Source organism: Neophocaena asiaeorientalis, unplaced genomic scaffold (assembly GCF_003031525.2).
Source record: "Neophocaena asiaeorientalis asiaeorientalis breed wild unplaced genomic scaffold, Neophocaena_asiaeorientalis_V1.1 scaffold388, whole genome shotgun sequence".
NCBI lineage: Eukaryota > Metazoa > Chordata > Mammalia > Artiodactyla > Phocoenidae > Neophocaena > Neophocaena asiaeorientalis.
Genome location: NW_020172738.1, coordinates 3038426 through 3063318, shown reverse-complemented (window position 1 = coordinate 3063318; position 24893 = coordinate 3038426). Strand labels below are relative to the sequence as shown.

Below are 24893 nucleotides of genomic sequence, written 5' to 3'. Positions count from 1 at the left end.
AAAAGGGAGCCGGAATAGCAATTCTCCTATCACACAAAATAGACCTCAAAGTAAAGACTATTACAAGAGACAAAGAAGGACACTACATAATGATCAAGGGGTCAATCCAAGAAAAAGATATAACAATTGTAAATATTAATGGACCCAACATAGGAGCACCTCAATACATAAGGCAAATGCTAACAGCCATAAAAGGGGAAATCAACAGTAACACAATAATACTAGGGGACTTTAACATCCCACTTTCACCAACGGACAGATCATCCAAAATGAAAATAAATAAGGAGACACAAGCTTTAAATAACACATTAGATAAGATGGAATTAATTGAAATTTATGGGATATTCCATCCAAAAACAACAGAATACACTTTCTTCTCAAGTGCTCATGGAACATTCTCCAGGATAGATCATACCTTGGATCACAAATCAAGCTTTGGTAAATTTAAGAAAATTGAAATTGTATCAAGTATATTTTCTGACCACAACACTATGAGACTAGATATCAATTACAGGAAAACAATCTGTAAAAAATACAAACACGTGAAGGCTACACAATAGGCTACTAAATAACCAAGAGATCACTGAAAAAAATCAAAGAGGAAATCAGAAAGTACCTAGAAACAAATGACAAGGAAAACACGACAAACCAAAACCTCTGGGTTGCAGCAAAAGCAGTTCTAAGAGGGAAGTTTGTAGCAATACAAGCCTACCTCAAGAAGCAAAAAAAACCCAAATAAACAATCTAAACTTACACCTAAAGCAATTAGAGAAAGAAGAACAAAACCCCCCAAAGTTAGCAGAAGGAGAGAAATCATAAAGATCAGATCAGAAACAGATGAAACAGAAATGAAGGAAACAATAGCAAAGCTCAATGAAACTAAAAGCTGGTTCTTTGAAGAGATGAACAAAATTGATAAACCTTCCTCAATGGTGAAAAACTGAAAGCATTTCCACTAAGATCAGGAACAAGACAAGGTTGCCCACTCTCACCACTCTTATTCAACATAGTTTTGGAAGTTTTAGCCACAGCAATCAGAGAAGAAAAGGAAATAAAAGGAATCCAAATCGGAAAAGAAGAAGTAAAGCTGTCACTGTTTGCAGATGACATGATACTATACATAGAGAATCCTAAAGATGCTACCAGAAAACTACTAGAGCTAATCAATGAATTTGGTAAAGTAGCAGGATACAAAATTAATGCACAGAAATCGCTTGCATTCCTATACACTAATGATGTAAAATCTGAAAGAGAAATTAAGGAAACACTCCCATTTACTATTGCAACAAAAAGAATAAAATACCTAGGAATAAACCTACCTTAGGAGACAAAAGACCTGTATGCCGAACACTATAAGACACTGATGAAAGAAATAAAAGATAATACAAACAGATGGAGAGATATACTATGTTCTTAGATTGGAAGAATCAACATTGTGAAAATGACTCTACTACCCAAAGCAATCTACAGATTCAATGCAATCCCTATCAAACTACCACTGGCATTTTTCACAGAACTAGAATATAAAAATTCACAATTTGTATGGAAACACAAAAGACCCCAAATAGCCAAAGCAATCTTGAGAAAGAAAAACGGAGCTGGAGGAGTCAGGCTCCCTGAATTCAAACTGTACTGCAAAGCTACAGTAATCAAGACAGTATGGTACTGACATAAAAACAGAAATATAGATGAATGGAACAGGATAGAAAGCCCAGAGATAAACCCACTCACCTATGGTCACGTTATCTTTGATAAAGGAGTCAAAAATATACAATGGAGAAAAGACAGCCTCTTCAATAAGTGCTGCTTGGGGAAACTGGACAGCTACCTGTGAAAGAATGAAATTAGAACAGTCCCTGGCACCATGCACAAAAATAAACTCAGAATGGATTAAAGACCTTAATATAAGGACAGACACTATAAAACTCTTTGAGGAAAACATAGGCAGAACACTCTATGACATAAAACACAGCAAGATCCTTTTTGACCCCCTCCTAGAGAAATGGAAATAAAAACAAAAATAAACAAATGAGACCTAATGAAACTTAAAAGCTTTTGCACAACAAAGGAAACCATAAACAAGACGAAAAGACAGCCCTCAGAAAGGGAGAAAATATTTGCAAATGAAGTAACTGACGAAGGATTAATCTCCAAAATATACAAGGAGCTCATGCAGCTCAACATCAAAAAAACAAACAACCCAATCCAAAAATGGGCAGAAGACCTAAATAGGTATTTCTCCAAAGAAGATATACAGATTGCCAACAAACACATGAAAGGATGTTCAATGTCACTAATCATTAGAGAAACGCAAATCAAAACTACAATGAGGTATCACCTCACGCCAGTCAGAATGACCATCATCAAAAACTCTACGAACAATAAATGCTGGAGAGGGTGTGGAGAAAAGGGAACCCTCTTGCACTGTTGGGAATGTAAATACAGCCACAATGGAGAACAGTATGGAGGCTCCTTAAAATACCAAAAATAGAACTACCATACGACCCAGCAATCCCACTACAGTGCATATACCCTCTGAAAACCATAATTCAAAGAGGGTCATGTACCACAATGTTCACTGCAGCACTATTTACAATAGTCAGGACATGGAAGCAACCTAAGTGTCCATAAACAGATGAATGGATAAAGAAGATGTGGCACATATATACAATGGAATATTACTGAGCCATAAATGGAAACGAAATTGAGTTATTTGTAGTGAAATGGATGGACCTAGAGTCTGTCATACAGAGTGAAGTAAGTCAGAAAGAGGAAAACAAATACCGTATGCTAACACATATATATGGAATCTAAAATAAAAATGGTCCTGGTGAACCTAGGGGCAGGACAGGAATAAAGACATAGATGTAGAGAATGGACTGAGGATACGGGGAGGGGGAAGGATAAGCTGGGATAAGCGAGAGAGTAGCATTGACATATGTACACTATCAAGTGGAAAACAGATAGGTAGTGGGAAGCAGCCGCATAGCACAGGGAGATCAGCTTCGTGCTTTGTGGCCACCTAGAGGGGTGGGATAGGGAGGGTGGGAGGGAGACGCAAGAGGAGGCAGATATGGGGATATATGTATACGTATAGCCGATTCACTTTGTTATAAAGCAGAAACTAACACACCATTATAAAGCAATTATACTCCAATAAAGGTGTTAATAAAAAATAAAATAAAGTTAAATAAAAAATAAAAGATAATGTGGTATTGGTGTATGGGTGGACATATAAAACAGTGGAACAGAATAGAATCCAGAAAGAAACTTGTTCACACACGGTCAAGTGATTTTTGGCAAAGATACCACGGCTATTCAAAAGAATATTCTTTCCAACAGTTGGTACTATATTGGTACTGTACACCCATTTATTAAAGTAAATAAATAAAGGTTAGCTCGTACTTCACTCCATTTGCAAGTTAACCCAATCATAAAATTCTAGACCTAAATGTAAAAGCTAATCTATAAAAACATCTACAAAGGAACACAGGCGAAAATCTTCATGATTTGCGGGTAGGCAAGGATTACTTACATAAGACACAGAGCATAAAGTCATAAAAGAAAAATTTATAATTGAACTACATCAAAAATAAAAACTTCTGCTTTTCAAAAAACAGCATGAAGGAAATGAAAAGGTGGACCACAGACTGGGACAAATATCTGCAAAACACGTCGGTGACAAAGGACTTGTTCCCGGGATATGTACAGAAATTGTACATATAATAAAAAAAAAGATAAGCAACTCAATTTTTTAAATCGGCAAAAGATTTGATCAGACATGTCACAAAACATAATATATGCAAACGGCCAGGAAACAGGAAAAGATGCTCAATGTCACTAGCGAAATTAAAATAATAATGAGATATCGCAGTTCCACACCCGATAGAATGGCTACAAATAAAAAGACTGGTGGCACCAAAGTTTGGTGAGGATATAAAACAACTGGAACTCCTCTGCATTTCTTGTGGGAATGCAAAATTGTGCAACCTCTTTGGAAACCACTTTGCAGTTTCTCATAAGGTTAAGTATACACTTACCACACAACTCAACAATTTCACTTCTAAGTATTTACTCGAGAAATAAAAACATATTTCCACACAAAGCCTTGTACACATAGGATCCTAGCATCTTTTGTAATAGTCAAAAAGGAGACTCAAATGTCCATTTGCAAGTGAATGGCTGTACAAATTGTAGTATCTTTGTTCAATGAAATTAAATCTCATGATTAGATTCATAGGCAGAAAAGAATACATCCTGTATGATCCCATTTGTACAGTACAGAAAAGGTAAATCCAAGCTAGAATGGCCTAATGCAGATCAGTGATCGCTTGGAAACAGAGCTGGTGGTGATACTGTCTACAAAAGAGAATGAGGAAACTTTTTGGATGGTGGCTACATTCTACATGTTAATTGAGTTGGTTAAATCAGTTCATACTTTTATTAAAACTCATCAAACTGTATTCTTAAAATGGGTGCATCTTGACCATATATAGATATTGTACATCATTCATATTGATTTTTTTTAAAGGATGGGCATGAATTAGTAAAGAGGGTCTTAAGGAAAGTTAATCAAGCAACATGGAGGAAGCCTGGGTACTTCTGAGAATGCCCAGTGAGGAATTCCCAGGATGAGATGGTTGAAAGCCCTTTAAAGAGAGGACAGTATAATGTTACATTATGAATCATTTAAGTGTAAAACCCAGGGCCACGTACTTTCGTTAAAATCAATTGTACCTACATTTGCTTTGTGGAGCTGATGTATGTACCAGCAGCCACATAAGATTTTTAGGGCCAGTGTCCATTCTGCCTGGTGGTAGTTCAGTCCTATACTTCTGTGTCCATCTCCATACCGTTGTTTTTTAATATGACCCCCAGCTCACGTGAAGTACTTTTGTAGAAAAAGGATGAGTTCCACATCCGGGTCAGAGTGGAGCAGAGGAAAGAAAAGCTATAGAATGTGAGTCACAGTGTCCCGAAAGTTTGACATTTTTCAGGTTCTCAGCATCGGAAGGAACCACGAGTCCACAGGAGCCTAGAAATTGACAGAAATTTTGGAGAAGGCACTGACTGTTCCCTAGTCATGAGCTGGGAGACTGGCATCTATTTTATTTAAATTTCAAAGGACCACTGACGTGTGAGCTGCACCTTCAGTGACCCCATGAGCTATGAGATCGCTCTTTGTTTCTAAAGCTCCTGGGCTTGTACAGATGCCTGTGGTTAAATCTACTGCCCTGAATGTACTAGGCACTGGCAGAGACAGTCCCTGTACTGGGCGGTGAACTTGAGGTCTAATGGACCTTTATAGTCCCAGCACCTTGCAGAGGACTTAGCATGGAGGAGTCATTTCATAAATGATGTTGTAATAACCGTTTGGTTCTTAATACAACTAAGACTTATCATCCATCTCGTCGTGGTCCTGTTCGACTACCGTCAGTACCCAGATCAGGGTTTGTTTCAATACTTCCTCCTCCCAGTTTCCTCATTTCTTTATTTTTTCACTTACAGATGGTTCTGTGGTTTCACTTCCTACTTGGTTTCTGAACTCTGAGCACGAGTGCTGGAGTTGAGGAGCCCTTTCACTTCAGCTTTTGTAACCTTTGCTGGGGGCGATGAGCACCATATAGTTGCTGTGTGGGCACTTGGAACTTCCCCACAGACGCTTTGCTGAGAGCCGCTGTCCTGTGGAAGGGTTCTGGCACATGAGGGAGGACGCAGGGCAAAGGACCATGTTCGAATCATCGCCCCGTCTCCTATCTGCTAGGAGACTTCGGGCAAGACATCTGGTCTCCCCCACCCTCCTTCTTCTGGTGGACTTTTTGCCCTGTGTCCTGAAGGGCTCAGAAGCCACCAGGGACCCCAGGCTCTTTTCCCAGGGTCTCTGGAATGTGTTAAGTCCTGGCTTTTTGCCCATTATGGAAGGAGGAGGCTGAGACCTAAGTTAGACTAAATTTGATTCGGAAAAACACATGTGGCATTTTTGTACCGAGCACTGAAAAGAAAGTCACACATTTCACACTTGAGTCCATGAGAATCATGGCCTCACTCTTCTCTCAAGAGCTTGCTTTTCCATCTTTCCAGAAGACAACACAGCTAGATGTTCTCTCCACAGGGGAGGTCTCCTTCCTGCCCTCTGTGTGGGCCTGATCTGGCCCAGGGCCCACGTGAGCAGGAGTCGTCTCCCGGCACCTGGTCTTTGAGGTGGAAAGACGAGGCATGCTCACCTGTCCCACTGGTCAACACCACCTTCTTTCCAGCACCTCCAAAGTGCCTGCCCTTCGGGCATTACCTTCTTCTGCGACAAGACTGGCAGGGTTAGGTGGCAGAACACAAGTGCCCCCCTCAGGTATAACTCCTACACAGGGTTGTACCCGGTTGTATCTTTATTGAAAGCTTAGTTCCCTAACAAGTGAGGTTCCAAAGAGGCCTCTCTTTCCCTCTAATTTCAATCTTCTTAAAAGGCAAATTCAGAGGGGAACTTTTTGGCTTATATATAGGATGGGAGACCTCGGTACACATAATCTCAGAGAGGGGCAGTAGTGGAATCTAAATGCTTATCCAATTTACTGGTTTTGTTGGTGGTGACTGGTCTGTTATTATTTTTGAGTCAGATTCATTTTAAGAAATAAGTGGAAGATGGGTCTCTTGTTTTCACAGGCTCTGTGCCAAGCATTTCAGACACTTAGGAATATCGTTAGTTAATTCTCATATTTACTGTCAATAACACTCATTAATCTCACGTTGTCCTCTGAAGAGAGGAGCCCTTCAGAGCATAATTGGTGCAGGCTGAAGCATCTCTATCCCCCTAGGAAAAAATTCTATGAAATCTGCACCCCGGGATTGGTGGCAAGACCACCCCGTATGCTTCTTTGGCACCATCCTCTGTAGCCCCTCAAAGTTCACAACACCGCTGCCTTCCACCAAAGCAATGGAAGCTCTTCTTTGATTCCCTTTTACCAACTTTACTGAGCTCCTTCTGTGTGTCAAATACTGTGCTAGTGATAGAAAGAGAGAGGAGACGTGTCCCCTCCCCTCAAAGGAGTTCATGGTCTCATGGTGCAGATAGAAAGACAAACAAATGATGTTGACTGTATGGCGACATCTGCAGTAGTAGAAACAGGTACATGTGGCTCAGGAAAGGGAAGGAGGAGCTCTCTCTGGAGGATGAAAAGAGTCACAGGGACAGCAATGCCTGAGTTTTAAAGGATGAATAGGAGTGTAACATGCAGATGTATCAGATAAAAGGTACAGCTACATGAGGATCCATTGCCTCTCCTCCTCTCCATCCCCACCCCTGCTCTAGTGGGAAGATCTAGGGTGCATGGTAGTTGGAAAACAGGAGGAGAAAGTAGCTGTGGGATTTCACTTTGGAGAGCAAGGCACTACTAGCTGTTGAAAAAGGTGGAATGGGGGAAGGTCAAATTCATAGCGATAATAATAACAGTAAACACCTGCCTAGCACTTACTGTGTGCCAGGCATAGTTCTAAGTACTTACATGTATTAACTCATCTAAACTTTGTCCCTATTTTATAAATGTGGAAATAGACTAAGTAACTTACCCAGGAACACATGGCTACGAATGGGAAAGTGGAGACTGAAACCCAGGCAGGCGGCTTCCCTAGTTTGAGAACTGTGAAACTGTAAAAGTCCAGGGATTCTCAGGCCAAGTTTAGGGAATGTTTTTATTGGGAGATGGGCTTGAGAAGAAGAGATGACATCCAGGTGAAAGATACTGAGAGTGACAAGAGTACCAAGAGCGACTTTTAAAGGGACATGGCTACTTCTTTGCCCTCACCCCTATCACACACAGCTTTAGGTATTTTCTGCACCGGCTATCCCAAAGATTAAAATTGCCTTTTGTGATCTTGTTTTCTGATGGGCTACTTTTTCTTTAAATGTGACCCCTTGTTGAGATTCATACTGGCTGCGGGGGGGTCAAGTATTATGAGGACAACATGAACCCTTCAGACAGCAGTGGCCAGTTTCAGGAGAAAGTGACAAGAGGCAGACTCAGCGTGTTCCAGGGATGGGGACAGATTATGCACGGACATGGGTTACAGCCTGGTGTCTGGGGAACTCTTCTCTAACAGATGAGGCTGACTCGATTTCATTTTCAGTCTCCTCCAGATTTAGCCCAGCAACTCGATGTCCTAACAAAACCCCATCAGGTACTCACGTGGGGCAAGGGCTTGAAGGTGTCCCCAGTGTACCTTCTCCATCTGGGTGCCTCTGTTCTCTGCACAAACCCTTGATTCCCACAATGGCAAGATTCCCTCCATTAGTTTTCTTTTCATGCTTTAAAAAGCATGGCTCGTTCCCAGGCAATAAACCAGAGGACCACAGACCTCTATTTTGCTAGGGTGCAGGGGTGGGTTGGGGGTGGCACACACCTTTTTTATATTAAAAGGGCATTTGGGTTTAAACAAAGAACATCCAGATCATAAACCATGGGGTAAAAATAAACGCTGCAGCATCAGAGAGACCAGTGGCTCTTAGTGTGGGGTCCATTCAAGTTTCCAAGTGTCCCAAGTGACTGGTCATTCCTGGGATCCATGTTTCTTTTGCGGTTGTGTTTACACACTGGTTGCTGGCAAGGGTGCAGTGTTTGCATGTGACCTTTGGTAAAATGCAGACATCACCTCATTGGGTCTCATCAAAAGCAGAACTTGTCCTCCCATTCATCTTTGTCAGAAGAGCAGGAGAAGCCAGGCTGGGTCATCCAGGGCCACCGTCTCTCTCGGTGGAGGCAAAGATTTCATCCTTCGTTCTGCTAATTAGACACAGGCACAATTAAACCCCAGTGTCCCTCTTTGCATCATTTCTCACTAGGATCAGGGAGTCGTATGGACCACTGGGGTAAGTCCGGAGTTGGCTCTCAGGAAGGGGGCCGGGGTGCTCAAAGGATACAGTCTTGGGCTCCTTTTGTGATGGTCTATTATACTGTTTGGAGACCCCTCTTCTCTTTCGAAAAGTGAGGTTCCTGCCAGAGATTCGGGCTTGCAGATTTCCTGGTCCCACATAGCGACTCTATCTCCACCATTCTTTATGTCTCCCATAGGATGGTTTATAGGATATTGAAATGTCCAGGGAAAGAGCCCAGTGGGGTTGCTTCCAGTCTGCCAGTCAGAAGAGAACTGTTTATCCTATTAGCAAAACCAACAGAGCTTTGCTTGGTCCTCCACTGAAAACTCCCCCCAAGGCACTGAGCAGGCTATGACAGACTGTTATGGAAACTGCTAGAAGAAGGGATTTGTTCAACATTATTTACAGTTCAATAAACCATAGCATTTCCCTGGTCTCGCCAGTTTCCTAACTGACCAGACCAAACTCTGCAAAGCTCTTCTATCACTCAGCAAATACGGGCAGCTCACAAAAGGGCTGACTGTTTTCCAGCCCAGTGTCGGAGCCCCAGTACCCAGCCACCGCAGCCCTGAGTGACATGCGTACATCTGCAGCCACACATAGTTCTGATTCCCTGGGGACAGACTGGGAGGAACGTGCTGACATGGGATGATGTGAGAACTGAGACCAATATGGGTCAAAGAAACCGCGGGACCCAAAGTGTGTATGGCTGACTTCATACCCTGCAAAGAAATGGCACAGGTGGTAGAAACTTACATGGATTAAAATAACAGTTACAACAAACATTATATAGATAATTAATCTTACAAATACCTCTTCAAAAAACTTAATTTCATTCACGTGCTGCAAGAGTAATACATAGTAGTTGCGATACTTGGACCAAGCCAGGCGGTCTAACGCAGTGATTCTCAAAATTGCATGTGTATTCGAAACACCTGAGGATCCTGTTATACAATGGATTCCAGCTGGGAGGTCTGGGGCGAGGCCTGAGATTCTGCATTTCAGCCAGCTCCAGGTGATGCATGTAGATGGTACTACAATGAGTCTAGTAAATCTGGGCCTCATAAACGTAAGAGTCTCCTCTATCCCCAACCCATTCAAGTCCGTCTCTCTGATTATTTTTCAGGCTATATTAATCTGTAATCTGCTTTCTTAATTAACTGTAGACGATGAGCATCCTTGCAAGTTGACACCAAAAAAAAAAAAGGAACTATTCTTTTTACTACTTCTGCAGAATTCCATAGATGAAACACCATCATTTATTCACCTTGCCTCTTACAGATGGAGAGTCAGGATGTGTCTAAGTTTGGGGCCATTTTTAGTCTGTCCCTATTCATAATCTCTGTTACTGAGCCAGAAGGAGGCTTGGGTGATTAGCAAGCTCTCCTGGGTTTAACACCAAGTTCTCTTGTATTTCTCCAAGTAAGGAAAGGTAGTTAACTGTATCTCGGAATGAAAGCATTGAACCAAACTCCACAGCACACAAGAGCATAACTTCAGGCTGTACTCCCCGTAAGAGATCTTGCTTGGAACCGGGAGGCTCGTGACATTGTGGGATAAATAAAGTTCACCTGCCTTTGTTGTCAACTTTATATGAACATTGTAGAGGAAAAGTAATTTCTTATTTTTATATTAAGATACATGTATGATAGGGCTTCCCTGATGGCGCAGTGGTTGAGAGTCCGCCTGCCGATGCAGGGGACACGGGTTCATGCCCCGGTCCGGGAAGATCCCACATGCCGCGGAGCAGCTGGGCCCGTGAGCCATGGCCACTGAACCTGCGCGTCCGGAGCCTGTGCTCCACAACGGGAGAGGCCACAACAGTGAGAGGCCCGCGTACCACAAACAAACAAACAAACAAACAAAAAATACATGTATGATAAAGAGGAAAATTCACAGGAATTTTAAAGATTAAATCACGAGAGCTCAAAAATGTTTTCTTGCTTGTTGCTGGTTGCTTTAGACGCTTTGGGATACAGTTCATGCTTCTCTGCACTTAGGAAAGATTTGATGGATAATACTGAGGATCTGGAGTTGACCTGGTTTCTCACCCCACCTACAGCCGAGCAAACTGAGGTTCCAGGTGATTGGCTCGCCCACAATAACGGATTAAACGAAGCAGATCATTAAAGGAGTCCCGATGGCTAAGACAAAAAAGTACACGAAGCTTTGCAATGCTAAAAACAGTTTAGAAGTTATTGTTTTAGCCCAGTGGCTGTTGGCCCTTTCTGTATATTAAAATCTCCAATGTTCAGGCCCAATCAAAACCAACTACATTGGGGCTTCCCTGGTGGCGCAGTGGTTGAGAGTCCGCCTGCCGATGCAGGGGATACAGGTTCGTGTCCCGGTCCGGGAAGATCCCACATGCTGCGGAGCGGCTGGGCCCGTGAGCCATGGCCGCTGGGCCTGCGCGTCCGGAGCCTGTGCTCCGCAACGGGAGAGGCCACAACGGTGAGAGGCCCGCGTACCGCAAAAAAAAAAAAAAAAAAAAAAAAAACTACATTAAAATTTCTTAAGGTGGGACCCAGACATTAACATTGTCTGAAATTCTCAGATGATTCCAGTGTAGAGTCTATGGCCACCAGATATAGAAATAAAAGTACAGGAGGCTTAAAGTTTGAATTTCATATAACTAATAATTTTTGTAGCATAAGTATTCCCCAAATATTGCATAAGACATACATATACTAAAGGGTTATTTGTTGTTTATCTAAATTCAAATTTGACTGGGCATTCTGAGTTTCATGTGGCCACCCAAATGCAGCCAAGTTTGAGAGCTGAGCTTGAGGGAAAGTCTCTGACAGTGAGGATTCCCTTCAAGGTCAAGGTGCCAAGGTCTGGGCACTGATTGGCAACCCTAAATCCCAAATTTGTCCATTCTCAGACAGGATTCAGGACTCAGGCAGGTGGCATTTTTGGATCATCAGAGCCCTGGGCCTGACACATTTTATGACTTCTGTTGTCAATTTGAAGAGAAACAAGATGTTATTTATTAAAAGTGAGGGAAGCAAGTGGCAGGAATGACTGGTTCGTAAAGCTTTGTTGTGTGTAGCTCACAGTTTGCCAGGGCATCCTTTCATCTGGCACTGCACACATATACACGAGGTAAGTAGTTGAGCCCCTAACCAGACCCTGACAAAAGCTTAAACGCTCCCAGTAATAGCAAGTCCCTTCCCATAAACATCAATTCCCTTCCTTCACTTGGGGCCATGAGCAGCTTGGTATCTTCCAAAATGATAGATAGGAACCTCCCCTTCTTCCCACGAGCTGCTTGTCTCCCAGAACTGGTGATCAGGAAGCTGAGGAAACCTATCCACTTTTGCCAAAGTCCCTCAGGATTTAAAATTCGCACAAACCAGCAAGAAACAAAATGCCTGTATCCCAGTCAAAACAGCAGACACCAAAATGATGAGAAAAGAAAGACCAGCCCTGGGGCCCAGTTTCCTACATCCCGGGGCAGGAGGCCTGTATGCCAGGTGAAACGCTGACAAGTGGCCCTGGGAGGCTCCTTGGCCAGCAGCCACCAGTTGGTGGCTTGATTTCAGCCATGGACATGCAGGAATGGTCTAAGGCAGTCATCCAGTAAGTTTGACCTCAGAGCTCAAGCACTTCTAAACCCCTCTGCGATGTGTTAACTAGCAACTTAGTACAGGGAATGATTCCTGGGAGCTGCCCAGTCTGTAAAAGCGCTAGTGTCCTATAACCCAAACTCACAGTTCCCCAAGCAGACGGTCCTTCCCAGCACACATTTTCCTATTTTGCTCCCCATTCCCTTTAATTTCTAACCCATAAATGGTACCTGGGGAAAATAAAGGGCTCCATTCTACCTGCTCATGGAATCAGTTAAACCAAGACTAACTCCTGTTCAAACAGGCCCCAAATCCACGACAAGCAACGTGTAGGCGGGGAGAAAAAAGTGATGACGGGGGTTTTCGGAAGGGCACATGGGAAGGAAGTGGGGGCGGATGCTGGCCTTCTTCTGCCCAGGGAGCAAGCAGCTGCCTCGCCAGCCAGGATTTCCAGCCAGCGTTGGGAGACTTGAGCCTCCTACCAGAGACACACACAACCAACTAGCCCTTGTCTTGCCTCCCGGCACTCCAGGTGGCCTCTGCCAGGATGCTCCTGTGGTCCTGATGCAAACATGACTGATTACAGCCCAGAAAACTCGTGAAGACATTGGTCACCTCTGCACTTGAGACTATCAAATCCCATTTCTTCACTCAGGTCCCCCCCGATCCTCGGACTCCACAAAATGTTTCCTGGGGCAAAGAGCCCATTTCACTGGGCTGCTTGAGCTCCCTGCGGTTCTCAGTGGCCACAATGACTCATGTGTCAGCCATCCACCCACAGGCCTCCGTGGGCGAGGAGACCATCTGGCCACCGGGCACAGCACACGTGGCGCCAGGCCACCCTGGTCCCAAAGCTCCTGGAGGACCTATGAGACAGGCGCCAAGTCCCAAGAAGCACAAAGTCACCTCTAGCTCCACTGGCTGCTTAGTTGGTTCACTCCCCAAACATGTCTTGAGCTCCTGATATATTCCGATGTATTCCATACCCTACACCTGCCAACGGAGGTACCAAACGTCCAAGTCTCTGCCTCAAGAGATAACTCCATTGCGACAACCTTCATCTTCTTACCTGCAATTCCACATCCTGTGGTCTGACAAGAGGGAATCCTTAGTGAAACTAATGAAGATTTATGTACAGAGATGATCTTCGGAGTTTTACGGACAAGAGTGAAAAGTTGCAAGTCCCTTGAATGTCCAGTGATAAACATATGATTAAAATTTTAGAAAGTACGAAGAGGTATCTGTACTCCCATGCTCACTGCAGCATTATTCATAACGGCCAAGGTGTGAAAATAACCTAAATGTCCTTCAGCAGATGGTAGGATAAAGAAAATGAAGTACAGGGCTTCCCTGGTGGCGCAGTGGTTGGGAGTCTGCCTGCCGACGCAGGGGACACGGGTTCATGACCCGGTCCGGGAAGACCCCACATGCCGCGGAGCGGTGAGCCCGTGAGCTATGGCCGCTGAGCCTGCACGTCCGGAGCCTGTGCTCCGCAGCGGGAGAGGCCACAACAGTGAGAGGCCCGTGTACTGCAAAAAAGAAAAAAAAAAAAGAAAAAAAAGAAAATGAAGTATATATACACAAAGGAATATGATTCAGCCATAAAAAAGAAGGAACTCTTTTCACCTTTGACAACATGGAAGGAATTTGATGGCATTATGCTAAGTGAAATGGGCTGGACAGAGAAAGACAAATTCTTTTTTTTTTTTTTTGCAGTACGTGGGCCTCTCACTGTTGTGGCCTCTCCCACTGCGGAGCATAGGCTCCGGACACGCAGGCTCAGCGGCCATGGCTCACGGGCCCAGCCGCTCCACGGCATGTGGGATCTTCCCGGACCGGGGCACGAACCCGCGTCCCCTGCATCGGCAGGCGGACTCTCAACCACTGCGCCACCAGGGAAGCACGAAAGACAAATTCCGTATGGTATCACTTGTGTGTGCAACTGGGGTAGGGGGCCGTGGGGAGATGAGGATCCAAGAGTACAGACTTGGTATAAGATGAAGGTGTTCTGAGGACCTAACGCACAGTGCAGTAATTACAGTTATCAGTAGAGTATGGTGTACTTGAAATTTGCTGAGACTAGGAAGTGTTCTCATCACAAGAAAACAGTTACCTATGTGAGCTGATGACTGTGCTAATTATCTTGGAACTGGTAATTATTTTATATATATATATATATACACATACACACATTTTATATACTTTAAATATATATGATTATATGTCAATTATTCCTCAATAAACTTGGAACAAGATTTTTTAATTTTAGGGACTAACCGTTTTATCAGCTATTATATAGCGTTCATTCATTTGCTCACTTATTCATTCAACAAACATTCGTTGAGTACCTACCCTGCACCCGTCTGAAGTCCAGGCGCTGAGGAGACAGGTGTGAGTGAAAGAGAGGAGGCTCCTGCTTTCCCACAGCTTCTAGTTTAACGGGATGCACGTGCACATGTGTGTATTTTGCAGTGATTAGTGTTAGGAGAAAACCAAGTGAGAAAGCTGTGAAGAGAGTGACAGGGGCTGCTCTTTAATACAGGTCATAGCAGGTCTCCCTGGGAAAGAAGTCTTTGAACAGCGACTTTAAAGCCTGTGTTTAATAAAGGGAAAACACTCCTGAAAAAAAAATATTTAATTAAAAATAGGTTAACAACCAGGCACCGGTAGGATTCCAGTTTTTTTCTTAAAGTTTATATGCACTACACGCATGCACTGAGCCAAAGCCTGGGAAAGCAATGGAATAACCCTCTGCATGCCTGCCCTTCCAGTCTCCCCACCACATCTGCCCCTGTAAGGCCAAAGGCATCATCGCCATCCTCTGGTCTCTCTGCAGGTGTCACACCTAGCTGGAGTGTGCCCAAGGATGGCTTTCTTCTTTGGGGGGGGTCAAAGGGGAGCCTAATGCCTCCCTCTCATTAACGTTCTTTAATTTGACTGATCGATGTTTCATCCTCAATCTTGGGCCCATGCCAACTAAACTGAACTCCACACAAGGTTTCCTAAAGCCCTATCCTCCCCCTCCCGGCCCCTCCATCAGAAGGCGGCCCTTCCCAAGTCAATTTCAGAGCCGTGCCGCCCCTCATGTGTAGGAGAGGATGGACTTTATAACTCCTGTGATGTCACCATCACACTTTGTACTTGCTCTTTTGATAAGAGGAGAGTGGCACTTCATTGTTATTTTACTTTGACTTACAAGCGAATTGGAATTCCTTTCTCTCAAGAAATACATTTGTATTTCTTCTATAAGAAGAAATGTATTTTCTCAAGAAATACATTTGTATTTCTTCTATAAATTGACCATGTTCTTTTCCCACTACTCTATTGAATTTTAGGACTTTTCTAAGCTTTTTATAGAAAAAGAATATTATCGGTGCTCTAAGGACATCTGAGAAGACAGGTAATGGAAGAAGGCACAAAGGGAAAGAAGATGTATTTGTGTAAAATGTAAAGTCTTTTGCATCTTATTGAAAAACCACCTAAAAATGGAAATGCAAATCCATTTGGAAAATATATTCATCAAAAGCAAATCTTTTAAAGTACTTGGGCATCAACTGGACATGGATAGGGAGTTTCTGGACATTTGGGACAATAAATAGAAAACAGATCCTAGAACTCAAGGATCTGAAAGGACTCTGAGAATCAGGGAGACAATAGGCCCGGTGCTGGACCACACAGCAGGGGAGTGACAGGCCATCGGGACAATCACCACGACCGCTCCTTGATGAACAAAACGGGATACTCAAAAGAAGCGGAAGTGGCCCAGTAGTAGCTTCTGCATTCTACACACTCTACAAAACCTCAAAACAGGATGCTCTGTCCACAGAAGCTCAAAATGCCTGCATTGTCACCAGAGTGGAAATCACGTGGGGCAAACCTTGCGACTTCAGATAAACCAAGCAGAGGGGACTTGTATGGACCAAGAGCTCTTAAGTCTCCCTATTGAGAACAGAGGGACTGCCCAGCAGAAGGATGCTGTGTGGACACAGAGGATAAGCCCAGGACAGAAGCCCTCATCAAGGACCCTCAGACAGATTTCTAGCTCTGCACACGGTGAAGGGTCTGTATGTCTGGACTTGGGAATAGGAGGCCTTTTAAATATAGTAGTATAGCTTAATAATATGAATACGAAGACAAAATGTCAGTTCCCTGAAGAATCTGGTTATTTGGACAAATTAAAACTTGCTGGCTAACAAGGAAATGGCTCCCCCGAAGTCACCTCTATTTTGACATGTTCTCTGGTGACACTGCTGAATGCTGGGGATCCTTGTGAGGAGGAAACGTGCTCTGGGATGTAAGAGCAAAAGTGTGGAGCTAAGGCAAGACATGAGCCAATGTTCACAGCAGCACTATTTACAATTGCCAAGATGTGGAAGCAACCTAAGCGTCCACCAACAGATCAATGGATAAAGAAGGTGTGGTGTGTGTATACAGTGGAATACTGCCCAGCCATAAAAAAGAATGAAATTTTGCCATTTGCAGCAACATGGATGACCTGGAGGGTATTATGCTTAGTGAAATCAGTCAGACAGAGAAAGATAAATACTGCATTATATCACCTATATGTGGAATCTAAAAAATACAAAATAACTAGTGAATAAAATAAGCAGCTGCCTCACAGATACAGGGAACAAACTAGTGGTTACCAGTGGGGACAGGGAAGGGGGGAGGGGCAATATAGGAGTAGGGAAAATAAGAGTTATTATGGGATTATATGAAATCATGTATGTGAAACTTTTGAAAATTGTAAAGCACTATAGAATTTAAAGAATGCTTCATTCTTTAAAAAAAAAAATAGACAAGATGGAAGAGCAAAGGCTTCCAGCAACTTTTATTTAATGAGTTGCTTACAAACGACCCACTCCCAGAGCAAGGCTCAGAAAAGCTGAGTGAAGCGGAATTTGCAGGCACACCTGATTGCCAGATCCCCTCACTCCATCCTTATGTCCACAGTTTGACCAGCCAGTTATAATCACTGAGAGGTGCCCACAAGTCTGATAAAGACAAACCCAAGACCAGCCACCTTACTTCTGCCAACTTCCCTAGATCATTTCCTTGCCACAAGGGGATCTGAGATTAGCTATTATATTTGTCTGAGAGCATTTTGAACAGAAAGTTCTATTTTTTAATGCAAGTAAATTAAAGGTGTAATTTATAGATTAAAATCCTGAGGTCTTTGGAAACTAGGAGATCAGTTATTTTCTGTCACAACTATATTTAAGCGTGCAACTGTGCTGAAAAAAATGTCTCCATTTTTTTGAGCCTAGCCCTGGCCACTTGCAAGTTCACCTCCAGTGACAGAGGACCTTTAAAAGTGCACCGAAGGCCCCAGCTCCTGAGGGTGAATTGCTTGGCACGAATTCCTGTGCCAATTGTATGGCATTAGCCACACTGATGAGCAGAGTTCAAGGAGGACAGTCAGGGATGGAGCAGAAATAAACAGCAATCATCTATTTTACTATGCTCTCCCCCAAGATGAAAGCCTTCCTACTCTGAGCTGACCCAAAGGCCCTGCTCACGCAGCACGCCCAGCCCTGAGTACACAGAAAACTGTGTCTGGCTCTTTGACATTCTATACCCCCAGCCCCCCTCTTACCCAAAGCTTTCAATACACCCCCTCTCCAACTGTGGTTCCTCGAAGATGATCGAGCTGAGTCAATCTGCTAGAACCTGGTCCAAAACTTAGCCCAAGGCAGGCCCAGAACAGAGGTTTGTGGATCATTCTCCACTGAAGAAGGTCCTGAAGTTTGTTATTTTCACAAGTGTGCCAGTGATTTCCATAATCGGGCAAGCTTGGGAAATTGTGATTTGGTGCAAACACATTAATTTGGAGTAATGGAAATAAAAGAATTGGTATGGGAGTGTTGGGGGCAGGAAAGTATTTCCTGAGGCTCCTCAGCCACTACCCCTCCCCCTATAAGGGGACAGGAGAGGCACAGGAGGGAGCCTCAAAGACAACCAGTCAACAGATGATGGAGACACAGGATGAGTGGGACCAGGATAAAAGATAGAGCTTCACCTCAAAGGACCATACAATTGAGTTGCATAAACACCTAAACAAAACAGAAGGGGCTGAAGGAAAAACTGCTTGGTGCCCTGGGAGCAGTGGGTCTGGGAATGAGTCCCCCATGTGACAAAATAGCTGGTAATTGGTCCTGTCTGCATACTAAGTGGTGATTGCCTTCAAGGGAGGTACCGTGGAGGAATGGTGTAGAGATCACGCATCCTTTATGGAGGGGATCCAAACAGCTGTAGCCTTTCAAGAAAGGTTGACTCTGCTGAGCCCTGAAAATAAGGACCTGAATAGCAACCAACCCACTTGTACAATAACCTTCAACTTAACCTTAGTTTACCTTAGGATTACCAACTACCACCAAATTAGATGATTCCGCATTTAAAACGGTTTCGATTGCAGTTCTTATTCTATTTCTCATCACTAGTGTCTATTTAAGAATTAAAGTTAATCCATTTGCAGCACACCTAACAAGTCATACAAAGAACAAAGCATGTAATTCATGTCCCTCTCTGCCTGATTTGAGGAAAGGAAGCCTTTCCGTTGGCACATCCTCCTGTCCTGAAAGCCTTCTGTACTTCATTCCCAAGTTCTTAGCTGAAGCACTCACTGGTGAGTTGTCTGTAAGTTGAGCTGTGCTAACATGTCCATGTGGCAAACAAACAGTTGTATAAAGCAGCCTCTCCTGAAGCCAATTCCTGATCTCGACATACCACCTGTTGTCTTCTGCAGACACAGCTGGCCTCAGGATGGCCAATGGAGACAAGGGCCCATTAGGAGTAATAATGAGTTACCATGTATGGAATGCATCCAACGTGCCAGGAGAAGGGCCGCTCATCCTTCCAGCTACACGAACCCATCTTTTGCTTCTTCTTAGCACTTGTTTCCCCTGACCTTGGGAAAGTCATCTTCCGGTCCTCCCGGCCGGGTCTCACATGGCTCAACTGTAGAGTAAGGGTTGAGCGGAGTAATTTCCAAACACCCTTCACCTCTCAACCACAGGAAGCCTGAGTCGGTATGCAAAGCTGGGCTCTCTCTCTGAAAGTGCCTTCGTATCTACTGCCTGTCCCACATGGCCCAAAGTCATCGGCCAATGGAGAAGACAACAGCAAAGACCCTACGTCCACCCGCTCCAGGGGAAGCCTCCATCTCAAGCACAAAACTCAGAGCCAACTCTTCTCCTTTGTCTTCTGAACTGAGACTCAAAAGGGAGCTTCCCTGCACCCACTACTGTTAAAAGATACAGACACAGCATCCTTGGTGAAGCTCAGGATTGTGAGCAATTCCTGGCCCACATGCTGCCATGGCGCTTCTCTCCTCCCCTCACAAAGCAAACTAGAAAAGCTATTAGGGAAGGGCTAACTGGCATGTAATAGGCATTTAATAAATACTTGCTGAATTCAGGACATAGTGAAGGTCTAATGAATTAGTGATGGGTGGGTGGGTGAGTGAGTGGGTGGAGGGAAGGAGGGAGAGATGGATGGATGGAAGGATAGATAGATGGTGATTATGAATAGGAGCTCTGGTTCCATGTCTTAAAAACTGTGGGACTTTCGGAAAGCTATTTAAACTCTCTAGGACTTAGTTTCTGCACCTTAACATGGCAGTAATAAAAGTTCCTGTCTCGTCGGATTATTGTGAGGATTAAAAGTGACAATTTGCATAAACTGAGCAGCACTTTGGCCAGCTAGTTTTATTGGAATGTTGAGTGCAAGTCATCATATTACAAAGGAAATCTCGAATCACTCTAAATCATGAAAAAAGAAGACACTGAATCCTTTAGAGTTAGTGGCATTTTGTTGCCTCCACACCCCTAGACCAATCATGAGACACCAGTGGGTTAGGAGTGGGTGTTTGAGAACACTACCTGTACAACGCAGGATGGGTGCTTGGAGAACATCTGTAACACGAACGGATGGAACGAACTGAATGAGTGAGAGAATGAATGGACAGATGAGGAAATGAAAAGGAATGGGAGATTGTCTAGTTCAGTAGTTCTCAACCAGGGATGATTTTGTCCTCCGGGGTATTTGACTATACCTGGAGACATTTTTGGTTGTCACAGCCAGAAGATGCTACTGGCATCTAGTGGGTAGAGGTCAGAGACACTGCTAAACATCCTACAACACATAGGGCAGCCCACAAAAAAGAATAATCCAGACCAAAATATAAATAGCACAGAATTCAAGAAACCCTAGTCTACGTCACTGGTTTGGAAATGCTGCTCCTCCGTAGAATGTGTGTGTGTGTGTGTGTGTGTGTGTGTGTGTGTGTGTGTGTAAGCATGCATGTGTGTGTGTGTTTTTAGTAGTATGTCTAAAACTCAGTTTGATCTAAGGACCACTTTGATGTTTATTATACCCTTTCTGTCCATAAGGGATGTACATCCACCTCACTGCAAGAAAGATCGCGCTATAATGAGTTAAACTACAAGTCCCCATGGAAGTCACATTTCTGAAAGACTGCAAGAGTCGTTTGGCTCCAAGATAAGGAAACCACAATATCAGAATTTCAAATTAAGGGGCCTTTTGACTTGGGAAAGTAGGAAATCGCCTTATTAAAAGATCATTTGGCCATGGAGTATTTTCCACATGGGCTAGTTTAATAATAAAAGGATTTCAATTTTGTGGACATCCTCTTTAGCAGTTTGGAGATTTTCAAATAAGCCAACAGAAGGATAACAACAATTGGTTTTCTGTTGGTCTGGGACTGTGTCTGTGGGTTAACTTTTAATCTGTGGATGAGAAAACTATAATAACTAGCAAGGAAACTTATCCAAGCAAAACCTACATTACAAAATCATGGAGCTGCTGATGCAATCCAGGAAACAAGGCTGATGAGGCACTAACTGAACCTCATTTCTGCTAGAACGCCCGCGGCACGGTCATCCTCCCCCACCAACACGTGACCTTCGCTTTCTTCCAGTCCTGGCACAAAACAACCCTACCCTCCACCCCAGAAGTCTTCTGGTTTCTGCCCACCTCTCCATCTTCAATTCACCCACTCTCCTTGCATTATTTTTTTAGTGACCTTGTTTTTAAAAATTTATCGACTTAAAAAAATTTATGTATAATAAAATGCACAGATCTCAAGTGTATATAGTCTGATGACCTTTGACAAATGTATACTCTCTTGCTATCACTTAAATCAACATGTAGACTAGTTCTGTATCCCGCCCTTCTGGCCCCTTTCCAGTCAATCCCCTCATCCTCTGTACCCAGAGGCAGCTGCTGTTCAGATTTCTAGCACCATAAATTGGTCTTGCCTGATCTGGAATCTCACATAAACAGAATCATGAATTATGTCCTCTGCTGTGTCTGGCTTTTGGGCTCAACATTTACACCTACAAGATTCTGATGTATTGCTACATATTTCAGTAGTTCTTTCCTTTTTATTGTTTAGTGGTATTCTGTTGTATTGGAGACTATCGTGAATAAAGTTGGTATAAACATTCTTCCACGAGACTTTTTTCAGCTCATGCTTTTGCTGCTCTTGAGCATTTATCTAGGAGTAAAATTGCTGGGTCATGGAGCAATGCATGCTTATCCTGACCTTGCACGTTGATGCTCTAGCATGACAGTTTTTTTTTAGTTCTTCAGAAGTACCTACTCTCATTCATTACACTTCACATATCTTCCCTTCACCTGGGTAATTCTTAACCATCCTCCAGATCCCGATTTAGATGTTACATATCAAGGAGCCTTCCCTGACTTCTACAGAAATTTACCAGGTTCTCCCCGCTAGGAGCTCCCATAACATCCTGGTATTGGAACCTGATGAAATGATGTATTTCAAATCTCTGTCTTCCTTCTAGCCTTTAACACCCATGGGGCAGGCATATATCTGAAGAAAATTCTAATTCAAAAAGATACACACACTCTAGTGTTCATTGCAGCATTATTTACAATAGCCAATACAGGGAAGCAACCTAAATGTCCATCAAGGGATGAATGGATAAAGAAGACGTGATATATTTATACAATGGAATATTACTCAGCCATAAAAAAGAATGAAATAACGCTATTTGCAGCAACATGGATGGACCCAGAGATTATCATACGAAGTGAAGGAAGTGAGACAGAGAAAGACAAATATATGATATTGCTTATATGTGGAATCTAAAAAAATGACACAAGTGGACTTATATACAAAACAGAAATAGACCCACAAACAAACAAACAAACAAACTTATGGTTACCAAGGGGGAAAGGGGTGGGGAGGGATAAAGTAGGACTCTGGGATTAACATATACACACTGCTATATCTATAACAGATAACCAGCAGGGACCTACTGTAGAGCACAGGGAAATATACTCAGTATTTTGTAATAACCTATAAGGGAAAAGAATCTGAAAAAAAAGAGATGTATATGAATGTATAACTGAATCACTTTGCTGTACACCTGAAACTAACACAACATTGTAAATCAACTCTACTTCAATAAAAAAAAAATCCATGGGGCAAGTATTATGTCTCTGTGGTATACAGCTAATAATTACATCTGACTCACTTAGTTCCCAGCACCAGCCTCATACGTGCTCATACATTAACACCTCTTGGATAGATGAGTGGATCAAAGGATGGGGAGATGAAGAGTATTGGAGATGGATTAAGCTAGACAGACTGCCTTCTATGGGATTCTTATGGGTCTTCCTATCTTCTCAGAGACCACTGGGGTGAGGGGTAGTGAGCACATGGGGCCAAAGGGGCTGGGGACCAGGGCCCCTCAACCAAGTTAAATCAGATCATCTTGCTTATTTTAATCTGATTTATATATCACACTTCCAAGTAATATTTCATTGGAAGACAAGAATACCTTTCTAAAAAGTAGCTTTTAAAATCACTGATCTAGTCATGGGCTCCCAACACAAACATCCCCAGGGGCCAGGAAATAATGTAACTAAGTCAAAAAGGCAGGTTTTTTTGCATATCAAACACTACAAATAGCCTTCACTCCCACAAGGAACTATGCTCTCATTCTCCTTGAAACACACAGCCCACTTAATATAATAGGCAGTTACCTACTTTGAAGGCATAGCTACAGAAAAATGTTTATCCACAAAAAGAAAATAAAGCAAAAACGAAACAAACATAGCTGGACAAATAAGATTGTAAGTGGTAACTTACATTCCTTTTTAGCACCAGGGAGACAACAGAGTGGTGGGGATTGCGTGCATCTGTCTTAAAGGGGCGGCTTCACTTCAGTTTCAGTCACTTGCTGCCTTGTGGTAATGTGTGTGTGTGTCTGTGTGTGTGTGTGTGTGTGTGTGTGTGTGTGAGAGAGAGAGAGAGAGACGGAGTCAGACTCTCATTATTTTTAAATTTTGGTTTACACACACAGTATAGGATAAACAAAAACATACCTGTGGATCAAATAACAGGTATGAAAGTCAAGCCATAACCTTTGACACTGGTCCAACTTCTCAATATCAAAAATGACAAAGCACAGTCCTGGAGAGGTGAAATGACTCGCCCAGTTCTATCAGCTTGTTAGAGAAAGAGGTAAGGTAAGGATCCAGGTTTGTAAGCTCTCGGTCTAATGCTTCTTCATCTTTCCCACTCACTCTGGTCACTCCCTTGTCTATATGTTGATGTAGAGGACATTTCTGGTGGCCTCCTAGTACCATTCGTACCTTCCCCCATCGTAATGGCACTTCCATTTTGTTCAGGTGCTTCTCCCATCCCACCACTCACTGTATATTCCGTGTGTTCACGGGTGTGATGATGGCTTTCCCAGCTCCGTGATAATCCCATGCCCTTCAACAGTGATTGGTTCAGGAATCAGGTGAGTGTATACACTTAGCCGGCCACGAGGAACGATTCCAAAGTGTGCATGAGATCCAATTTGGGCTGATGAGAGCTGAGTGATGTTTGGGAGATTCTGTGGAAGAAGTCCCCTCACTCCTAAGAGGGAGCCTCTGAGTCAACCTCCAGTTCATCCTCTAGATGTCCTGGCATTCGTTCATTCAACAACTGTTTCTTCAGAAGCCATTATGTGTCAAGCACTGTTCTAGACATTGTCAATATAGAATATGGATTTCAAATCATAGCAGGAAAAAACAGAAAATAAAGAACTGAAAAAGTAACTCAGTGTCATTCCAGATAGTGTCAAGTATGATGGAAAATATACAACATAAAAAGAAACAGAGTAGAGATGGGGTGAGTGGGTACACACCTATATAGGGCACGCAGAGTATGTTAAGACAGAAACTATCAGAGCCATTCTGCTATCATGAGAGAAACAGTCTGGTGATGAAGTCATTACACAGAGGAGGACAAGACCAAAGGAACTGCAAAGAAATACAGCCAGAACATCTAGATCAAGCTGATCCTGAAGCTTGCATTGCTTCCAGACTATCAGGTACAAGATTTCCTTATGGTTTAAGTTTGTGTGTGTGTTTGTGTGTGTGTGTGTGTGTGTGTGTGTGTGTTGGGTTGTCTGTTACCT

At 43.2% G+C, this 24893-nt stretch overlaps 1 protein-coding gene across 1 annotated transcript in view; it reads right to left on the bottom strand.

Annotated features, from left to right (window-relative positions):
* The window catches only part of PID1 (phosphotyrosine interaction domain containing 1), a 311639-nt gene extending 288046 nt beyond the window's left edge, over positions 1-23593 (bottom strand). Inside the window, exon 1 of the mRNA XM_024740615.1 lies at positions 23573-23593. The gene's annotated coding sequence lies outside the window, so the exon portion shown is untranslated. The remainder of the gene's footprint in view (positions 1-23572) is intronic.
* Between the last annotated feature and the right edge of the window lie 1300 nt (positions 23594-24893).